We start from the raw sequence: 19,289 nt of genomic DNA on the forward strand, positions 1-19,289 counted from the left end.
TTACAATATTCCAAATGAATTTCTTTAGACTGCACTTTCTCCATTACAAAATGGAATTTGAGTTTCAATATGTTTAGTGTTTTTTGTGAAACACTAGATTGTTGGAAAGCTTGATCAAACTTTGATTGTCGCATCTGATTGTTGTTGCGACTGTCTGTTCTTCCCCAACATCCTGGAGAAGTCTCTGCAACCAAACCGCCTCGCACGTTGCTGCACACATGGCTTGATACTCTGCTTCTGTTGAGGACAAGGAGACTGTGTTCTGCTTCTTGCTGCTCCAAGTGATCACCTCGAATCCAAGATTGAATGCATAACTTGTTATAGATCTGCGATCATCTACATTTCCTACCCAATCTGAATCTGCAAATCCTGCCAGTCTAACATTAGAAGAGTCAGTGTAAATAATTCCATAATCTACAGTATCTTGTAGATACCTCAAAACATTCTTCACTGCATTCCAATGGCTTTCAAGTGGCTTAGACATAAATTGGCCTAACACGCTGACTGCATAAGCCAAATCAGGTCTAGTGGTGGTTAGGTAGATCAGAATCCCAACAGTTGTCTGTAAAGTGTTGCATCTGCCGCTTTTGATCCATCCTCACACTGCAATTTGATGTTTTTCTGCAATGGTATCGGTGCCGGCTTACACTAATCCATTCTAAACTTTTCTAACAGGCCTTTGACATACTTTTCTTGAGACAGAAATCTTTGACCTGAATCTCTCCAAATATCGAGACCTAAACAATATCTGAGTTCACCGAGATGCTTCATCTCAAACAGCTATGACATCTGCTGCTTGATTTCATCAATTAGATATATAGCATTACCTGTAATTATCAAATCATCTACATATAATGAAATTAGCACTACGCACCCTTGTTCATATTTCGTGGTGTAAAGATTAGGATCATTCTTACTTCTATTGTAGCCAGCTTGTAGAAAAAATGAATCAATTTTCTCATACCATGATTTGGGAGCTTGTTTTAGTCCATAGAGTGCTTTCTTCAACCTACAAACTAAATGTTCTTTTCCCTTCTCGACAAACCCTTCTGGTTGCTCTAAATAAACCTCTTCTTTCAGTTCCCCATTCAAAAATGCAGACTTTACATCTAGTTGGTGCATCATCCAATGTTTCTTAGTAGCTAAAGCAATTAACATTCTGATGGTGTTCAATTTAGCTACTGGGGCAAAGGTTTCTTCATAATCTATCCCTTCTTTTTGTGTATACTCCTTTGCAACCAACCTAGCTTTTAGTTTTTCTATAGTTCCATCTGCATTGATTTTCGGTTTATATAACCATTTGCAACCTATGACCTGTTTTCCTCTAGGAAGTTCTACCAATTCCCAAGTGTTATTTCTGATTATTGAATCATATTCCTGTTCCATGGTTGTTTTCCATTCATCACTTTCATTTGCTTCTTTATAACTAGACGGTTCAACAACATTCATCATACTAGTTATAAATGCATTTTCCCTATATCTTGCAGGCATTTGAGCTTTCCTACCTGATCTCCTAAGTGGTGGGGTGGTGGTTTCAAACCTTATTTCTTCCTGCTATTGTTGTTGTTGTTCATCCTCTGCCTTTGTTTGCTGCTGACCCTGATTGTTCTCTGCTTCTTCTTCCTCAAAGTACGGAATGTCCCATCCGTCATAGTGCTCATCAGGTTCTTCATTATCCTGCTCATGGAATTTAACATCTCTACTAACAAAGATCTTGTGAGTAGAGGGATTAAATAATCTGTATGCTTTATGTGACGAACAATACCCTATAAAAGTACATCTAATGGCTTTTGAGTCTAATTTCTTTCTATCTTCCTTTGGTATGTGGACAAATGCTTTACATACAAATATTCTTAAGTGTTTTACTGCAGGCTTATATCCATATAGAGCTTCAAAAGGAGTTTTAAACTCAAGACTTCTTGTAGGACTCCTATTTTTCAAATAAACCACAGTATTCACTGCTTCAGCCCAAAAACCATTTGAAAGATTCTTACCTTTTAGCATACTTCTAGCACATTCCACCAGTGTTCTGTTCTTTCTTTCTGTCACTCCATTTTGCTGTGGAGTATGGGGTACTGTGAATTGCTGCAAAATTCCATGATCTTTACAATACCTGATCAACTCATCTTTCCTGTATTCTCCCTTGATCAGAACGGAGAATTTTTATCTGTTTCCCTGTTTGTCTTTCAATCATATTTTTTAACTTCTTAAAGTATTCGAATGTATGACTCTTCTTACTTAAGAAATATACCCAAGAAAACTTTGTACAATCATTAATAAACAGTAGGAAATACACTGCACCTCCTATTGATTTTGTCTGCATGGGACCACAAAGGTCTGTGTGCACTAATTCCAGTATATCCCTCTATTTCTTTTCTACTCTAACAGGGAATTCTTCTCTATACATTTTTCCTAAAGTACAAGCATCGCAATCATTATGTACTTCTTTTAGCATAGGAAGATCTCTTACCATTTCTTTCCTCTGTAATGACAACAAATCATTGTAATTGATGTGGCCGAATCTCTGGTGCCAAAGCTCTTATGTAGTCAGGCTTACTGCTGTCAATGCTCGAACCGATGCAGGTCTCACATCCAACTTGTACAGTGCTCCTGTTTGGATTCCTGTAGCAATTGTCTTCATTACATCTAGCATATCCTTAATGTAACAGTTAGATTTTAAAAATTCAACTTTCAAATCTTGATTTGTAATCATTGATACAGAAATCAAGTTCTTTGTTATGGCAGGCACATACATTACATTATAAATTTGTTTGATATTACCATCAGGTAGAATGACAGAAACTTTCCCACATCCTTTGATTTGATGACTTCTGTCATCACCTAGGTAAACCTGTGTGCCTTTGTTGATCTCTTTAAAATCTTCCAGCGAGTGCTTGTTCCCTGTCATGTGTGTTCGCGCTCCTGAATCTACATACCAGATGTCTGCATCAACATTTTCCTCACGATCTACCATGAACAACCTTAAATTATGCACCTGATCACCATTCACGAGATGACCTGCATGTCTCTTTGGCTTCTGTTGTTCTTCATGATACTTCTTTTTCCTACATTCCCTGGCAATATGACCTAATTTTCCGCAATAAAAACATTTAGTTTCAGAGTAGTTTTTATTCGGGTGCATACCTTGGGTTAGATTTGGTCGTTTATGTGAACTTGCTCTGTTTTGCTGTTGTGGACCTCCTTTCCCTTTGTAGAATTTTTTCCTCGCCACCAATGCAAGATCGGCACTCTGGGGCTTCAGAGTTGATCTCCTCTCTTCTTCCTACATCAGTATACCTGTCAACTCTTCAAAATGTGGGATCTTTTCTCTGGCATTAATCCCAGTGATGAACATCTGATAATCATTAGTGACACCATTCATTGTAATGGTCACAAGATCTGTATCGTCCATTGTATGACCAATATCTGATAATTTGGTTTTCAGATCCTTGATCCTTGCTACGAATGAAGTAATTGTTTCATTCTCCTCCATCTTCATGGACAAAATCTTACTCTTGAGGAACAAAAGACGATTTGAATTTCTGATCTCGTACAATTCCTTCAGAATTCCCCAGATCTCGTTAGCTGACTTACCTTCTCTGATGTGCGGTATAATGCAGTATTTCACTGACATCTTTAACATTGTCCTTGCTCTGCTTTCTCATTTCTCCCAATCTGGGACCGATGTTGATCCAACCGCGGGCCTCGACTCATCCCCATTCACAATCGTCCAAGCACTCTGCGCTTCTAGCAGAGTCTGCATCTTAAACATCCAATTTTCATAATTGGAACCATCGAGCTTGTTATGATCATTCATGCATGCTTCAGATATGTTGTTATTCATCTTGGCAATTTAGAAAAAAAAATTGGACAGGTAAAAGATGTTAAATTTACCCCAGATCTGTGACAGAGACAGATCACTGTTGTTCGATCTCGCATCACACGCACATATCTCCGTGGCTTTCTTCTCAGCCTCCAGACAACCTCCTTTTGTCAGCTACAGCCTTGTTCTTGGCTTCCCCACTCATCTTCTCTGATAGCTACAACCTTGTTCTTGGCTCCCTCATGCAGTTTCTTTGATTTACACGATCGTCGCAGATATATGCCCAATATTTGAGACGGTCGCAGAAATACACCAATTTTATGAGATTAGTCGGAGATATACGCCCAATATCCAAGACGGTTGCAGAAATACACCAATTTTCTGAGACCATCACAGTTGTACACTGAAAAACTGCGACGATCGACAAATACAAATTTCGAGAAGTGTAATAGTGATATCGTCGCGGCTATCCACTCAAAACCTGCGACGATTTTGGTTCAAAGAACTACCCACTAGCTAGCGTACAAGTTCCTCAGCCTTGATGCTTTGATACCATGATAAAAATGGCAATGTTTGTATTAAAATAAAACCCACTAGTCAGCTCTACGAAAGAGACTCTGAACCAGGAGAGTCTGGCTCTGTAGAACACTCTACATTGTTCATCAACATTACACATTAAATAGAATACATGGTTTTAGGGAAGTTAGAACAACATCCTAAGAAATAGAAACTAATTCCTATCCCAAGGCTACGTGAACCAACTCTACCTATTCTATGATATTCTCCATTATCTTCAACAAACGTTCAATGAGAAAAAAAAAACTATTTATTATTAAGATGTTATTCAGATTGTCTAGATTATGTAAATTTAATTTAATTTGAATACTTCTCAAATATAATTTATATTCTTAATTTTTTTATTATAAATTTAAATTCCATAAAAAATAAATTATATGTAAATTAATGCAAACTAATTAATTCATTCTTAAAACATATTAAATATGATGATTATGATGATGATGATTAACGTCCACTAAGATCAATGTGGTCTATCAGACTTCAAGAAAATAGAGTCTAATTGTCATTCTTCAAAATCTTGTTTCTATGATCAAGGAGCAAGGAAACAAGCATTCCAAGATCGCTATAGTTGGGCAGGCTTAATAAGTCAAGAAGCTTGGAGGTGTGGCTGATGATAGGGAATTGAGAGCGGATGTGGGCAAGAACTAAGCAGTCTAAAATGAAGTGCTTTTCATCTTCCACTTTCTTAGTATCACAAAAATTCTATCATCCCATGGAGTCTTGGGAGTAGACCACCACCCGATCTCACTCTGAAGATCATGAGAGTTAGTTCTAATCCTAACGATGTTCATTTTCTTCTTAGTGCTAGTCAACATGGAGAGATAATTCTGGTTATCAAGGGTGAGGTTGATCACCTCCTTATAGTACCTTAGCTTCCTTTTACCCTCCAGCTCCATAGCATCCCACATCTTGTCCTTAAAACTAGAGGTAATAGTATTTTTGATATTGTCCTTGCTTCCCATGATGATCTCCTCCTTAATACCCCAAATGTTGAGCCAAGACTGAACATCTTGATGTCACTCGCGCTTGAGGCACGGGTGGGAGTTTTGACTAAAATTAGAAGCAATTTTTGGGAGCCTCTTAGATTCCATATTGTGAAGCTTCTTCTTATACATCATATATATAAACATAGCCGCACTTTCAATAGGGGACATGCCAGCTTCGATCAAGAGGATATGATAGGGAGTATTTTACTTGATCTTGAGGTTATATGTTATGAATTTCTTTTGGAACATCTCAATATCTCTCCACGACTCCCTAGATATACTACACCCCCAAATTAATACACTAACTCCATATATATACTACAAAATTAAATAAACAAATATATATAATATTATAATAATCAAATTATATTTCAAAAATTAAATTTTTTTTATTTATTAATTTCTTATTATAAAACTTTATATTTCCCAAAAAATATATATTAAAATTAATAAATAAACTAGTTGATTGTATGACATAAATTTAATAATATGAGAGTGGATAATATCATCATTAATTACTAAGGCATGAATTTAGGATGACAACTATGTTTTTAACAAGTAGTCTTTAAGTGTGACTTTTTTGGAGTTTCGTGGAGAATTTTGGTCGAAATCTGACTAAAACTTTTGTGGCCAAATCTTGATTTGTGTTGTTTAAACTGGCCTTTTGACTGCATATATGGATTCAACATCCTCAAAAAACTTTGGGGCACTTATATTGTGAAGAGTTCACCTGCCAAACTTGTGATTTCAATGAATCTGTGATTGATTCTGACAAATTAGATCAGAAAATAGACCGGAAAACACTTCAAAGAGTAGCACTTAAAAACTACTTGATGTTGTTAATATTCATGGGCCAAAAACCAAGTTTACAACTATATGTATATCATTTAAATTTAAATATCATAAGAAATTTTTAATTTAAATATTAAAGAAATTTTTAATTTAATATATAAGATTTATTTTTTTAATTAAAAACGCTTATTATGTTTGCGCCAAGGTCCATTAATCCATGAGTTTTAGGCTAACCAGCTAATAATTTGGTTAAACGTGTTAAATAATTTCCAATTTAACAAAGTAGAGCTTTACAAAATATTTTTGTATTTTTTACAAATTTTATATTAACCTTTAATCTAATACTATTGGCCCTGAATTTGTACATATTATTAGACCTACCTGATAACTCATAATATGATATTTATGATGCAATAATGCAAATTTAATAAGTGAAAGAGGTTAGGCTTTCATATATGAAATTCTTAGATGTCGTAGGCTTTCAGGCTACATAAATGTTGTAGATCATTGACTCGTGTTGTTTGATTGAGCAGGTTCTAATTATAGGAGCAGAGCTAAGATTGGAGTGTACAAGCCAAGAGAGGAGCAAATAATACGATAGATTCTAGGTAGGTTTCATCCCATTGTCTATTTACTTTAAGGAAAACATTAGCTTCTTTGCTTTCTGTTGTTCTAGACTACGCCATCAAGTCTAGGGAAGATACTTATGTCCACAGTCATATATTTCGTATAAAAAATTGGCGACTCCATTGGGGATCGGTTCATTCCCTTGGTGGTTTCCTTGTCCTTAATACTTGTTTTACCCCTTGTTCAAACCTTCATTGTCTCACTCAGTCCTGAACAGACCTAGGAAGACCCTTTCATTGAGTTTCAATTACAAATTTTGTGTCAGAACCTTGCATCCCCTGATCAACGCTCCCTCTGGTCTAGAGACAGAGCGTTGCAGCACTCCTGAGCCTTCTATGTGCCTGTGTTACATAGCACTGGTGTCCATCCAACACCTGTGTTGGCCCCTGTTCATGCACAAATTTTCTTTTGTTTTGATTTTCTCTTTGTCCAACTTTTTTCCAGCTGCTCTTCCTTGAGTCTTTGTGTGTCTTGGTCTCTCATAACCCTTGATCTTGTTTTCTTTTGGCTTTGAGTTCCTTTGATAAGAATTTGTTTATATTTTCCTTTGTTCTTGTCATTAGGTCATTAGCAAATTGAATTGTTTAGTCATTGAGTGCTTGAAAGAATTGGTGTTTTAGTCATCGTTCTGAATAGTTTCTTTTATCAATGATTAGGCAAATATCTTAGTTTTCATCTGAAAATTAAGTGGAATCCAAAAGAAAAATATTATGCATCATGCATTGCATATAGGGATTTAATTTTGATTGGAATAATGAAGTTGAGGAGATCGATTGTTGCATCACTTGTTTGTTTCATTGTTGATTGATTTCTTCTTCACCTACTTAGTTAGGCATTTCATTGTTCAAAGGAAATGAATTTTGTCATATTAGTAGCATCATAGGTGTGTTTAGGTGATATTGAGTTTTAAACCTTGAAATCGAAACATAATTCAAGATCAACTCTAAAATTCATCTCAATTAACCTAAGGAGCATTTGAAACTTAATGACAAACATAGAGGTCTAGGCTAGAGACATGTTTCAACGTCTTTAAACGTAGGAGTTGTCATTTTTTGTCAGTGTTACATTCCAAGGGTGATATCTCATTCCATGTACGTAAGTGTATCAGATCATTCTCCACGTACCTTTGGGTATATTGGATGGCGCTCCACGCATGATAAGTATATGGGAACACTCTCATCAAATGGTTACGCATTAGACAACATTACTATTGATTTCACTTCCACGTACCATTGACTATATTTTTGAAGTCCACCATAGGTTGCTATCCTCACCATATGTAACCGAGTCTTCCTCCTTGTATACTGTGATACACCAAACACAACATTCGGGAGATTGTCTGCCCGTACATAAATCCTTGGTTTACCAAGGTGGTATATTGCAGTTCACAGTGACTTAGTAATCCTTATCTTCCTAGTTACCCCTTTGTTTTATTTTGTGTCTTTAATTTCTAAAATCAATTAATTGACTGCACAATAACATCCTCACCATGGAACAACTCCTTAGTATATCTTAGGTTGAGACTAATGGCGACAATTCCCGAGTCTACTAGTCAAGGAAACCCCTTTGATGGGAATCCTGGTCCTTTTCCTCCTTTTGGAAATATTGGTGCTCCTTATATGACAACGTTGTCCCTTCCCGGATTTACCATTGGTTTTCCAGTTTGGTTGTTTTCGACCCCTGTGGTTCCGAATATCCAAACTTCTCCTCAACCATGTAGTCCTCCACTTAAACAAGTTGATCCTAATGTTGAACCTTTACCTTCTTCGCCTATTCGGTCTTCTTCCTCTTTGTCTGGTGAAAGCCTCAAAGTTAGTAACTAGGTGGATAAGAAGAATAAGAAAAGGAAGATTAAGAAGAAGCAAAATAAGCAGGGGGAACCAAGCAACCATTGTTACCCATGCAACTAGTATGCATAAACCTTCCAATCAGCCCAACAAATTTAAATTCCCTTGCATTTTATGTAAGGGTGACCACCTTCTTAGAGATTGTCCTGGTATTCCCAAGATATTATAAGTGTGGTCCACATGATCACATCATCTTTTGTCATTAGCTTCTGGAGATCATTTTGATGGAAAAACTTCAACTAGTGACAGTAAGATCCATGGGAAAAAGGGTAAAGTCAAATTTCATTGTAAGTTATGTGAAGGGAATCATCCTATTCACATTTGTCCTTATATGGATGAAGCCTCAAAAGTGTTCGAAAACCTTATAGCTTCTCATCCATGACTTCCAACTAGTTGTCGGAAGCTTTCTCCCAATCCTCTAGTAGTTGATGAAGTGATTGATTAGATTCTGCCTCCAGTCAATCCCACTCTCCCTGAACGTGAATCCCATGAGTCCTTTCTCGACCAACCATTGGTTGAGAAAATGGTTGAATCGAATTCACCTTCATTTGATCATACCTTTCCCATAGAGAGTGAACTTCATACCGCTCAGGTTCTTTTCGTTTCTTCAGGTTCCAATGAACTGGGGGATAGTTCTCATGTTCCCCTAGCAAAGGGATGAAATCCTCCCATTCCCACAACACTGGGGATAATTTCTCTTATTCCCACAACACATGGGAGTAGTTCTTTGGTTCCCATTGCATAAGGGGGAAATTCCCCCGTTCCCATGACACCCCCTCCAAGTAGTATGATCACTTCCTTTGATTGGAGTCGACTGGTAGGATATCATCTTCCTCCTTACGTTCCCTTCCAAATCATAGTAAAGGCTTATAATGTGGCCTTACCTGGCATAGTCATAGATGAAGGCACATCTGTTATTATTTTGTCCTCAACTTCATGGAAAGATTTTGGTTCTCCGTAACTTGTGTATGTTACCTAGAATATGTTGGATTTAATAGAGGAACCAATCAACCATTAGGGATTCTTCCTAAGTTTCCTATTACTTTGGGAGGAAAGACTGTCTATATCGATGTGATGGTATTCCAAGGCCCGTTGGATTTTAATTTACTCCTTAGGTGTGATTATGTTTATGTCATGGGAGCTCTTGTCTCTCCACGCATTCGTGTGATGTTTTTCCCACATGAAGGAAGAATCGTGACCTTTGACCAACTTTCGTTCGTTGGTCCTAATTTGATTCTCCATCAACCAACATCCATAAATGGTCCTTATATGTAAGTGGTATCTCCCCCACCATAGATGAATTATGTGACAACCTGTTCCATGCCTGCATCTACTGATGAACTAGTAGGTGATGTAGTGCATCATTTACTTGGGGCATTGAATCCTAATCCTTCCATTGGATCCTTTGACATGTATCCATTGTAGAGTATTGTTCTTCCATCTGATGAGAACCTCTTGGAAGCCATGGTATCTTAAGGTCCATGGTTTGATTTTGGAGCAGAGTTCCTTGTCTTGTTTCAAGCTCATTAAAAATGAATCAAGATTCTCGGAGCAGAGTTACTTGTCTTGTGTCAAGCTCGTTAAAAAATGAAACAAGGTATCAGAGAAAAGTTCCTTTTCTTGTGTCAATATCCTTAAAAAATGAAACAAGATTCCTGGAGTAGAGTTCCTTTTATCGTGTCAAGCTCGTTAAAAAATGAAACAAGATCCCTAGTGGATATTTCCTTTTCTTGTGTCAAGCTCATTAAAAAATGAAACAAGGTCCCCGATGGAGATTTCCTTTTCTTGTGTCAAGTTCGTTAAAAAATGAAACAAGGTCCCTTGAGGATAGTTCTTTTACTGTGTCCCTTATAACAACATGATGGTGTCAAGGTGGATCCTAATAAAATCAAAGTTGTGAAGGAATGGTGAATCCTAATATCTTGAAGAAAGTAAGAGGATTTTTAGAATTAACATGATATTACCATAAGTTTGTCAAAAATTATGGTTCAATAGTAGCACCTCTAACCAGTTAATGAAGAAAAAAACATTTTCTTGGACTAAAGAAGCAACCAAATATTTTTAATAACTTAAAGAGGCTATGTGTACAACACCCATCTTGGTAACACCTGACTTTGCAAAAATATTCATTGTGGAGTGTGATGTGTCAAGCCATAGAATTGGTGTAGTTTTGATGCAAGAAGGAAGGCTCCTTGCATTTGAAGTAGCCAACTTAAAGGAAATAACTTACTTAGACCCATATGTGAAAAATAAATGTTGGTCATACTACATGCACTTAAGAAATGACATCCATACCTAATAGGAAGACACTTCAAAGTCAAAACAAATCATGATAATATGAAGTACTTCTTTGAGAAAATCCCATATTTAGAAGAGCAACCATAATGGGTCAAAAAAATGTTGGGGTAGGGATTTAAATTTATTGTGGCAGATGCACTCTCAAGGAAAGAGGAAGATATGCAATATCATTCAACAACTAGAAGAGGACCCTGATGCACTAAAAAAATTTACGTGAAAAAATGATTGGTTATGGTATCAATATTTCTTATAATTATGTAAGAATTCTCATCTCAAACAAAAGGTCCTTTTAAAATTACACACTTCTCTTGTAGGAGGACATTCGGGGTTCTTAAAGAGATACCATAGGATCAAGAAAGATATTACTTGTGAAGGTCTTAAAGTAGATGCGAAAACTTTTGTGGCAAAGTGTGTGGTATACCATCAAAAATAGTTTGAGACTATTAAGACCCCAAGGCTCCTTCAACCATTATCCATACCAAGCCAACATTGGGAACAAATTTCAATGGATTTTATTATAAGCTTACCAAAATTTGAAGATAAGAGTTTCATTATGGTAGTGGTAGATTGAATGAAAAAGTATGCCAACTTTTTCTCTCCTCCTCGTCCATTTATAGAAAGCATTGTGGCAGGAACATTCATGGAAATAGTCCAAAAGATACATGGAATACAAAATATTATTGTAAGCGACAAAGATCCAATATTCACTAGAATTTTTTACACTAAATTATTTTCTTGTCTGGGTACTCAATTAGCTCATAGCTCATCTTACCATCCTCAATCTAATGGGAAAACTAAAATTGTGAATATATGTTTAGAAGGATATCTATGTTTCTTTGCATCTAATAAACAAACACAATGATTCAAATGGTTTCCCTTGGAAGAATGGTGCTACAACACATACTTCCATACCTCATAAAAAATGTCACCATTTATGGCACTTTATGGATATTATCCTACATACATCACATCACCCTTGAAAGGGACTATAAAGATTCAAGAAATAGAGGAGCACATAGAACACTAGAAATAGGTTCTCAAACTATTGAAAGACAACTTGGTATGAAACAAAATAGGATGAAACAACAAGAATATCAACATCACAGTGAAGGGGAATATAAAGTGGGGGGTTAGCCTATATTGTTGAGACTACAACCATATAAATAGAGGTACCTCAAGAACAAAAAAGGACAATAAATTAGCTCTGAGGTATTATGGCCCCTATAAGGTGTTTCAGAGGATTGGAAGTATGGCTTACAAATTGGATTTGTATCCATATTAACATGAACATCCAATCTTCCATGTTTCTTTCTTAAAGAAGGTAGTCGATTGCAAGATCCCAATCCAAACTATTCTATCATAGATTAATGAAGAAGGGAAAATAATACTAGAACCAGAAACAAATTTTGGAAACAAGGAATAAGTAGTTGAGAAATCAACTAGTTATTGAGTACCCCATCAAATGGAAGAACCTACCAATGGAACAAGTGAGATGAGAAGATGAGTTTTTCATGCAAAAATACCCATAAATAGTCAAGTGTTGAGGACAAAACTTCTTTGAAGGGGAGGGAGGGGCATGTTAAGCCCTATATAAGCCTTATTTTAACCCTAAAACCCCTTATTAAGCCCTAGATATTGAGTGAGTACATTTCTATTTTTATATTTTTATGTAGGCTATAACCCCTCATGGTCCAATTTTATTATAATTATACCCCTTGTCTCTTATATATATACTAAGGATACCTAGTCTTAGGATCAAAAAATATTTTCTTGTACACCGTATTCATTGTAAAAGGAGGTTCCCCCTTGAAGAGAATTGTAATTATTGGTTTCTTATCATTTTAAAGGTGCAAGCATAATAACATAAGTTGACTCTCCATATCATTTTCTCATTGTGAGCCTAAAGCAAGCTAACCTCTTGGATATAGAGCCGATGAAGTTCAAGGCCACATAGAAAAATAGAATAATTGGAGAGAAACACATAAAATGTCTTGATCAATATCTAGCATTATAATATTTCCTAGAAGAAACCCTCAAATTATGTCAATTGATGAGTTTATGTTGGATGAGATTATGAACATCTTCCAATTTTACTATAAGTGTGGTCCCTATGTGGAGGAATCCTCTTTCTCATTTCAAACTAAACCTTAAATGGATCAAAGAGGAATGATTCTTACAATTGTTGAAAAATGCACATGCTCCCTACAATAATTCTTTAAGAAAACATGTAGCTTTGCAATTTCATTCAAACATGAAAAGAGATAAATATTTGGTGATCTAGTGCTTAAAGTAAAAGTAATTCAAGGATTATAGAATCCATTTTGGAGGTTGAAAAATCCTTAAGCATGAGACTCTCCTCAAAGGGATTTGGTTACTTAACAACTATTGAGAAGGATGAGCTCTGTCGTTTAGAAAACAAAATAAGGAAGTTTCTATTGTAAAAGGAAAAGGATTAGTGCTTAAAATTAACGGAAATATATCTTGAGGCAATGGATAATAATTAGAAAACTTTTCACCATTTTGTAAAATTCCAAAAATACACCAACTCAATCTAGAAAACTAATAAAGAGGATGGCTAATCGGAATAAATATTCATTGACATTTCCTCAAAAGGGTTAAATCACTTCCAAACCCTATTTAAATAGAGTAATTGAGCCAAAATACATGCCATCCTTCAAATCTCTATTTTCTTTCCCAAATTTATATATCTGGAACATAATTAGTTTCAAATGGTAGAGGTGGGAAAACAAGAATTGCTCAAATCACTACATAAATTTTCAAAAAGATGAGAGCTTTAGGCCTAATGGTCTACCTATAGAATTGTTTCTTATTTATTATGAATTCATACATGAGGACCTCCATAGGGTTGTGGAATATTCTTGACTCTCAAGGAAGATTCTAGCCTCTTTTGCAAAGCCACGGGTATGATAATAACTACGAAGTCTCTTATTATTTGTTGCGGCCTCTTTAAGTCTAACAAGCTCTATATCAATCAATTTTTCCTCTTCAAATCCTTTTCTTAAGGTTGTTTTAAAGTGCATGGGGTTCCACCTCAATGAAAATCTATATCTCAAAGATGTATGGACATGGTTGTGAGTGAAGATTTAAAAAAATTGAATAACTAGTGCAATAGATGGCTCTCTTGGGGGCACACTTAGTTCTAGTTAAACTATCCCTAGAGGTCATTCTAGTTTACTAGATGTCTCTAGCTTGGATTTTGAAAGGAATCCATGGTAGGATCCACAAGCTTTGCTATTGATTCATCTAGTCAGGAGACAAGGAGAATAATTAATATAGTTGGGGAGTAAAAAACCTCTTTCATTTTTTCAAAGCCTTAGTAGCCAAGAATTTCTAGAGGCTCATCTAGAGCCCTCACATTTTTCCACAAAATATAAAATACAAATATCTTGGCCCTGCATCAATTGAATGTTAGATCCAAAGCCTACACAAAAAAAAACCTTAACTCTTCCATTATATAGAAATCCACAACCAAATATTCCTGGTCATTAAGAAATGACTACTTTGGAAAGTCAGACTAGAGTAAAATGTCCTTGTCAACCTCAATCCCTAAATTGGAAATGAAAATAATCATAGATTGCATATACCTCTCATCCACAATATCATTTAGGAATCTATTATACCCTTCAACATATAGAAATAGGCTAAGTATTAAACTCTAGGAATTAAAAATGACTATCCTAGAGAGACATTGAACTCAATGAAGACTACATTGAGACCTAGAACCCTTAAGTATATATTCTAAGGAAATGTGGTATTTTTATCAATGAAGAGGAGGGTAAACTCCTATGGTACACAAACCCCTTGGAGGGATACATGCCCAGAACTACATATAATACTTTAGCCATGGAAGGATTTGACCGATCTTTGATCTAGTGGTTGAAACTATTATGGAAATATTTAACTAACTAGAAAAACCAAAAATATTTATGTGGATCCTTTTAAATAATATAGCTTTAAATTAGAATTTTCTACAAAAAAGAGGATTCTAAGGCCCCATAAGATGTTTCTTATGTGAATCAAATTTGGAAACAAATTCCCATCTCATCTTATCCCATCCCTTCAAACAACAAGTATGGAAGGAAATTGAAGTAGTTGCAAGAATTCTATCCAAATAACAAGGGGCACAACCAAAGTAGCCTTAAAAAATGGCACAGGGACAAGGACACCAAATGTTTCAAGGCCTTGCCCTCGACCTTGGCTTGGGTAGTCTAATTATCAAGAAAGAAAAGACTTTTTGATAAAAAGGACACTTTGACATTTCATTTCACCTCCAAAATCCTCAACATATTATGTTCCTTCCCTTAGTTTCCTCCCACGCCTCAATAATTCCAGAGCTTTAACATAAATATCAATGCCCAAATCCCTTGAGATTTCTTTGATGGAGCCTCTCAAAGAGACCCTCCAAAATATGGAACATGGGGTGATCATTATGTCTCTCAAAACCACTTAACTTCAAAACTAAAATAGGTTGGTCCAAAAATGATCATAATGAACTCACAACTCTCAAATTGGTTTTAATCCTCATGTGGAGAAAGGATCACACAAATCCAAGTCCTTAGAGACTCTCTTCTGGTGATAAAATGATTAAAGGTTGAATATATTTTAAGTAACTTCATGTTCCAACCATTGTTTCTTGATATCAAGAACCTCTAATCTTCAAATTTTCATATTATATTTGCTCATGTTTACATGGAAGACAACATGCAAGATAATATGCTTCCTAAGGATGGCCTCAAGCTATAAGCAAGCTCATGGGAGATTAACAGCGAGTCAACGAACAATATTGGTGTCCTGACGATGATGGCTGCAGTTGGTTCAACTTGAAGTCCATAAAGGAAAGTATCACGAAATTAAATAAGGGTGGGCAACTTGCCAGGATGATGCGGTGTACTTACCACAATTGGAAATGAAAGAGCTTGCTTTATAACCCCCACTTTCTTTCGCCAGTGGTAAACGGAAACGACTGCTTTATGTTCCTCGCTCCCTTCGCAGTCAATTGAAATGGAAATGAATCCATATCAATGTGAAGATTGGGCAGAGAGCGCGATGGAGATTAGAGCAGGGGAAAGCACCAATATGATGGAGCTCAAATAATCATCAAATGACAACGTCCAGACAACATAAATTTGAAATTCCATACCGGCTTCGGAACATCAAATGGTAATACAATTAGGGGTATGTGTAACATATCATAATGATATGTTGAAATTCCATACCGGCTTCGGAACATCAAATGGTAATACAATCAGGGGTATGTGTAACATATCGTAATGATTAATGTTGGATGTATGGAAAAGAATAAGAGGTTGAAAATAATAATTATAATATAATGTATATTTTTATTTATGTAATTTTTTTTTATATAATTTATTTTCTTAATTTTTTATATATGCAATAATTATTTTTGATTGACGTATGTGAAATATTTAGATATAATTTTGATTAGGAACATGGGATAGTTTTAATGTTAAATGAGAAAAAAAAATGTTTATTATTAAGATGTTATTTAGATGGTGTATATTGATAATAAGATTGTGTTTTCGATTAATCATATTATTGAGATTTGGTCAGGTTTTGAACTAGCTAATGTGATTCATCGTCATGACAAAGGTATATTATTAAGACATTGTTATTTAGATTATGTAGATTAGATTAAATTTGAATATTTGTTGAGTATAATTTTCTTTTCTTTTTTCAATTTTTTATTAGAAATTTAAATTTGATAAAAAAAAACCATAACGCAAATTAATTAATTCTTTCTTAAAAAATGCTAAATATAATATATTATAAAATTAAGCAAATAAAAATATATATAATATTATAATAATCAAATTATATTTCAAAAATTAAAATTTTATATGTATTTTATGGATGATAGTTTCATGTTGTAGAGTCTGAAAATTTGTAGGGACCAATCTCACAACCCAGAGATAGTATCCAATCCAAGGTGTTGACACTGAGGAATGAGTGGAAGCAGAAGGAGGAGAGAGATCCCCTCCAAGAAGAATGGTGTGACCAACAACTGCAAAAAAAGCAATAGAGAGGTGACAGATAATGAAGCCGCAGGAGGAGAAAAGGAAACCCCTATGATAGGGAAGAAGTGGCAAACGAGGATGAAGGGTCAATGCTTGCCAAGAGCCACAAAGAAACCCAGATTCGTCATTCTGAATAATAAACTGGAATCCTACCAAAATTTTATGAAATATCATGCATTAATATGCAAGTTTATAGGAATTTGGCCATCAGAGAAATATCTCATCAAATGGATCTATCAGAAATGGAAACCAAAAGGTCACATAGATCTGAAGCTGGGGGCTCAAGGTTTTTTCACAGTAATTTTCACAAGCCTGGAAGACAAGGAGAGGGCTTTCGAAAATGGGCCTTACTTCTATTATAATGCAGAACTATTTATGAGATTTTGGGAGGAATGTTACAACCCAAATCAGGAAAATTTCATGGGAGCCCTGATCTAGGTTCGTCGGTTCTCCTTTCTAGTGGATTTTTGGGATCCTGAAATCTCTGATGGGATAGGAAATACTATAGGAATATTTGTAAAAGTAGCGGACACCACATGGAGAGGAAGTTATACATCCTATGCTACGATCTATGTTTATATGAACATCACCGAGCCTCTTCTGGAATACATCGAACTAGAGTACCAAGATGACGTCTGGCAGCAACCGCTCGATTATGAGCATGCCCCGTTTAGATGTAGGAGGTGCCATGAATATGGTCACCTATTTAGATATTGTCCCCTCAACAAGATGCCTAACATAGAACAAGAAATGAAAACAGATTAGATTAAGCCTCAGGAGGATAAATCTGACCTTCAATAGGTAAGAAATCGCAAAAGAAACCCTAAAACCCATCTCAATATGGTCCAAAAATCCAATCCAGGAGACAGACCAATAGTAATAAATTTGAAGTCTCGGAGAACATGAACGAAGAATCTAGGGAGTAGGGGGAAAAGAGCAAGCAGGAGGAATAATGTAACACTCTCCTCCCACATCCACCCAAGTAACCACGCCAACCGAGGTAAACATGAGATGAGAGGCTACTATGATCATATTCGACCTCCTAGGTGACCTTAAGGAAGTGGAATCGACGAAACATCACACACAGTCATCCAAAATCATCCACAAAACCTTAAGGAGATAAGTTAGCCACCCAAATAGCCTGTCCCTGGGTCCTACTGTTGTTTTAACCAACTTAGGCAAGTCTAACGCTCCCCAGACACTACCAAGGCGAGTTATAACGCTCCCCACACACTACCCATGCGAGTTATAACGATCCCCAGACACTACCCATGCAAGTTCGTCTCTAGGATAACGGTATGTTTTGCTAGCATTCCAAGATTTGAGCCACCTTTTTCGGCCCAGAACACGGGACACTGCCCAGAATGGAATGGTCACTTAAAGTTGGTAAGAGTACAAGGAAAAAAGGATGAAAAAGAAATAAGATGAACAAGACCATAACCAGACCCCTACTAGCCATGACAGGCATTTCATCAAACATATCATCAACATGTAGCCTACAGGCGTAAACAACAAAATTCACTGTAGGGATCTCATACTTATCTTAGAATCGCCATGAACCATTGATTCCACATGTCATTTGTTGCCTTATCATTTATTAGACCATAGATACATTATCCATTCAGATACAAGTAAAAACATGTTGAGAGAAACACATAGTTGCTGTCACAAAATTTACATATAACCAACATAATAGGAACATAAATACAATGGACATATCTGCCATCAAAATCCATGTATAACCAATCAATGTGGATGCCACTAGAGTTCTCTTCCTACACCGTGAGGAATTTGAGTGCCTCCTAGTCTCTCGGGCTTTACTATGCATGTTGGAAATCATACTGAGAGGGGGGGGGGGGGTGAATCAGTATTATCAGATCAATAAAACTTTTCAATGCTCAGAAACATATACGCTACTTCAGTTAAGTGAACCAGCGTGTACACGCTACTGTGTCTAAAGAAAACAACGTATAACCAGAAAACTTATAATTCAGTTAATTTATCTTCAGTTAAGTGCATCAGGTCATTATTCACCATATTAAGAGTAAACAGATGCAGTATAACAGAACAGATCATCACACAAAAGCCACACACATGAACACCATGATATAAGGTGGAAACCCAATGTGGGTGAAAACCACCTGCTGCAAGTCGTCTCTATCTTTCTTTAATAAGATCTTCAGTTTACAATCTTCTGTACTGGTGCAGCCTTATACCAGTACGCAGGCTACAACCTGCAGAAGGATTCAACCTTCTCTCGTTCTCCAAACTTCCTTGGAAG

Source organism: Pinus tabuliformis, chromosome 6 (assembly GCF_031772625.1).
Source record: "Pinus tabuliformis cultivar Carrire ecotype Pingquan chromosome 6, CPIR1, whole genome shotgun sequence".
Classification (NCBI taxonomy): domain Eukaryota; kingdom Viridiplantae; phylum Streptophyta; class Pinopsida; order Pinales; family Pinaceae; genus Pinus; species Pinus tabuliformis.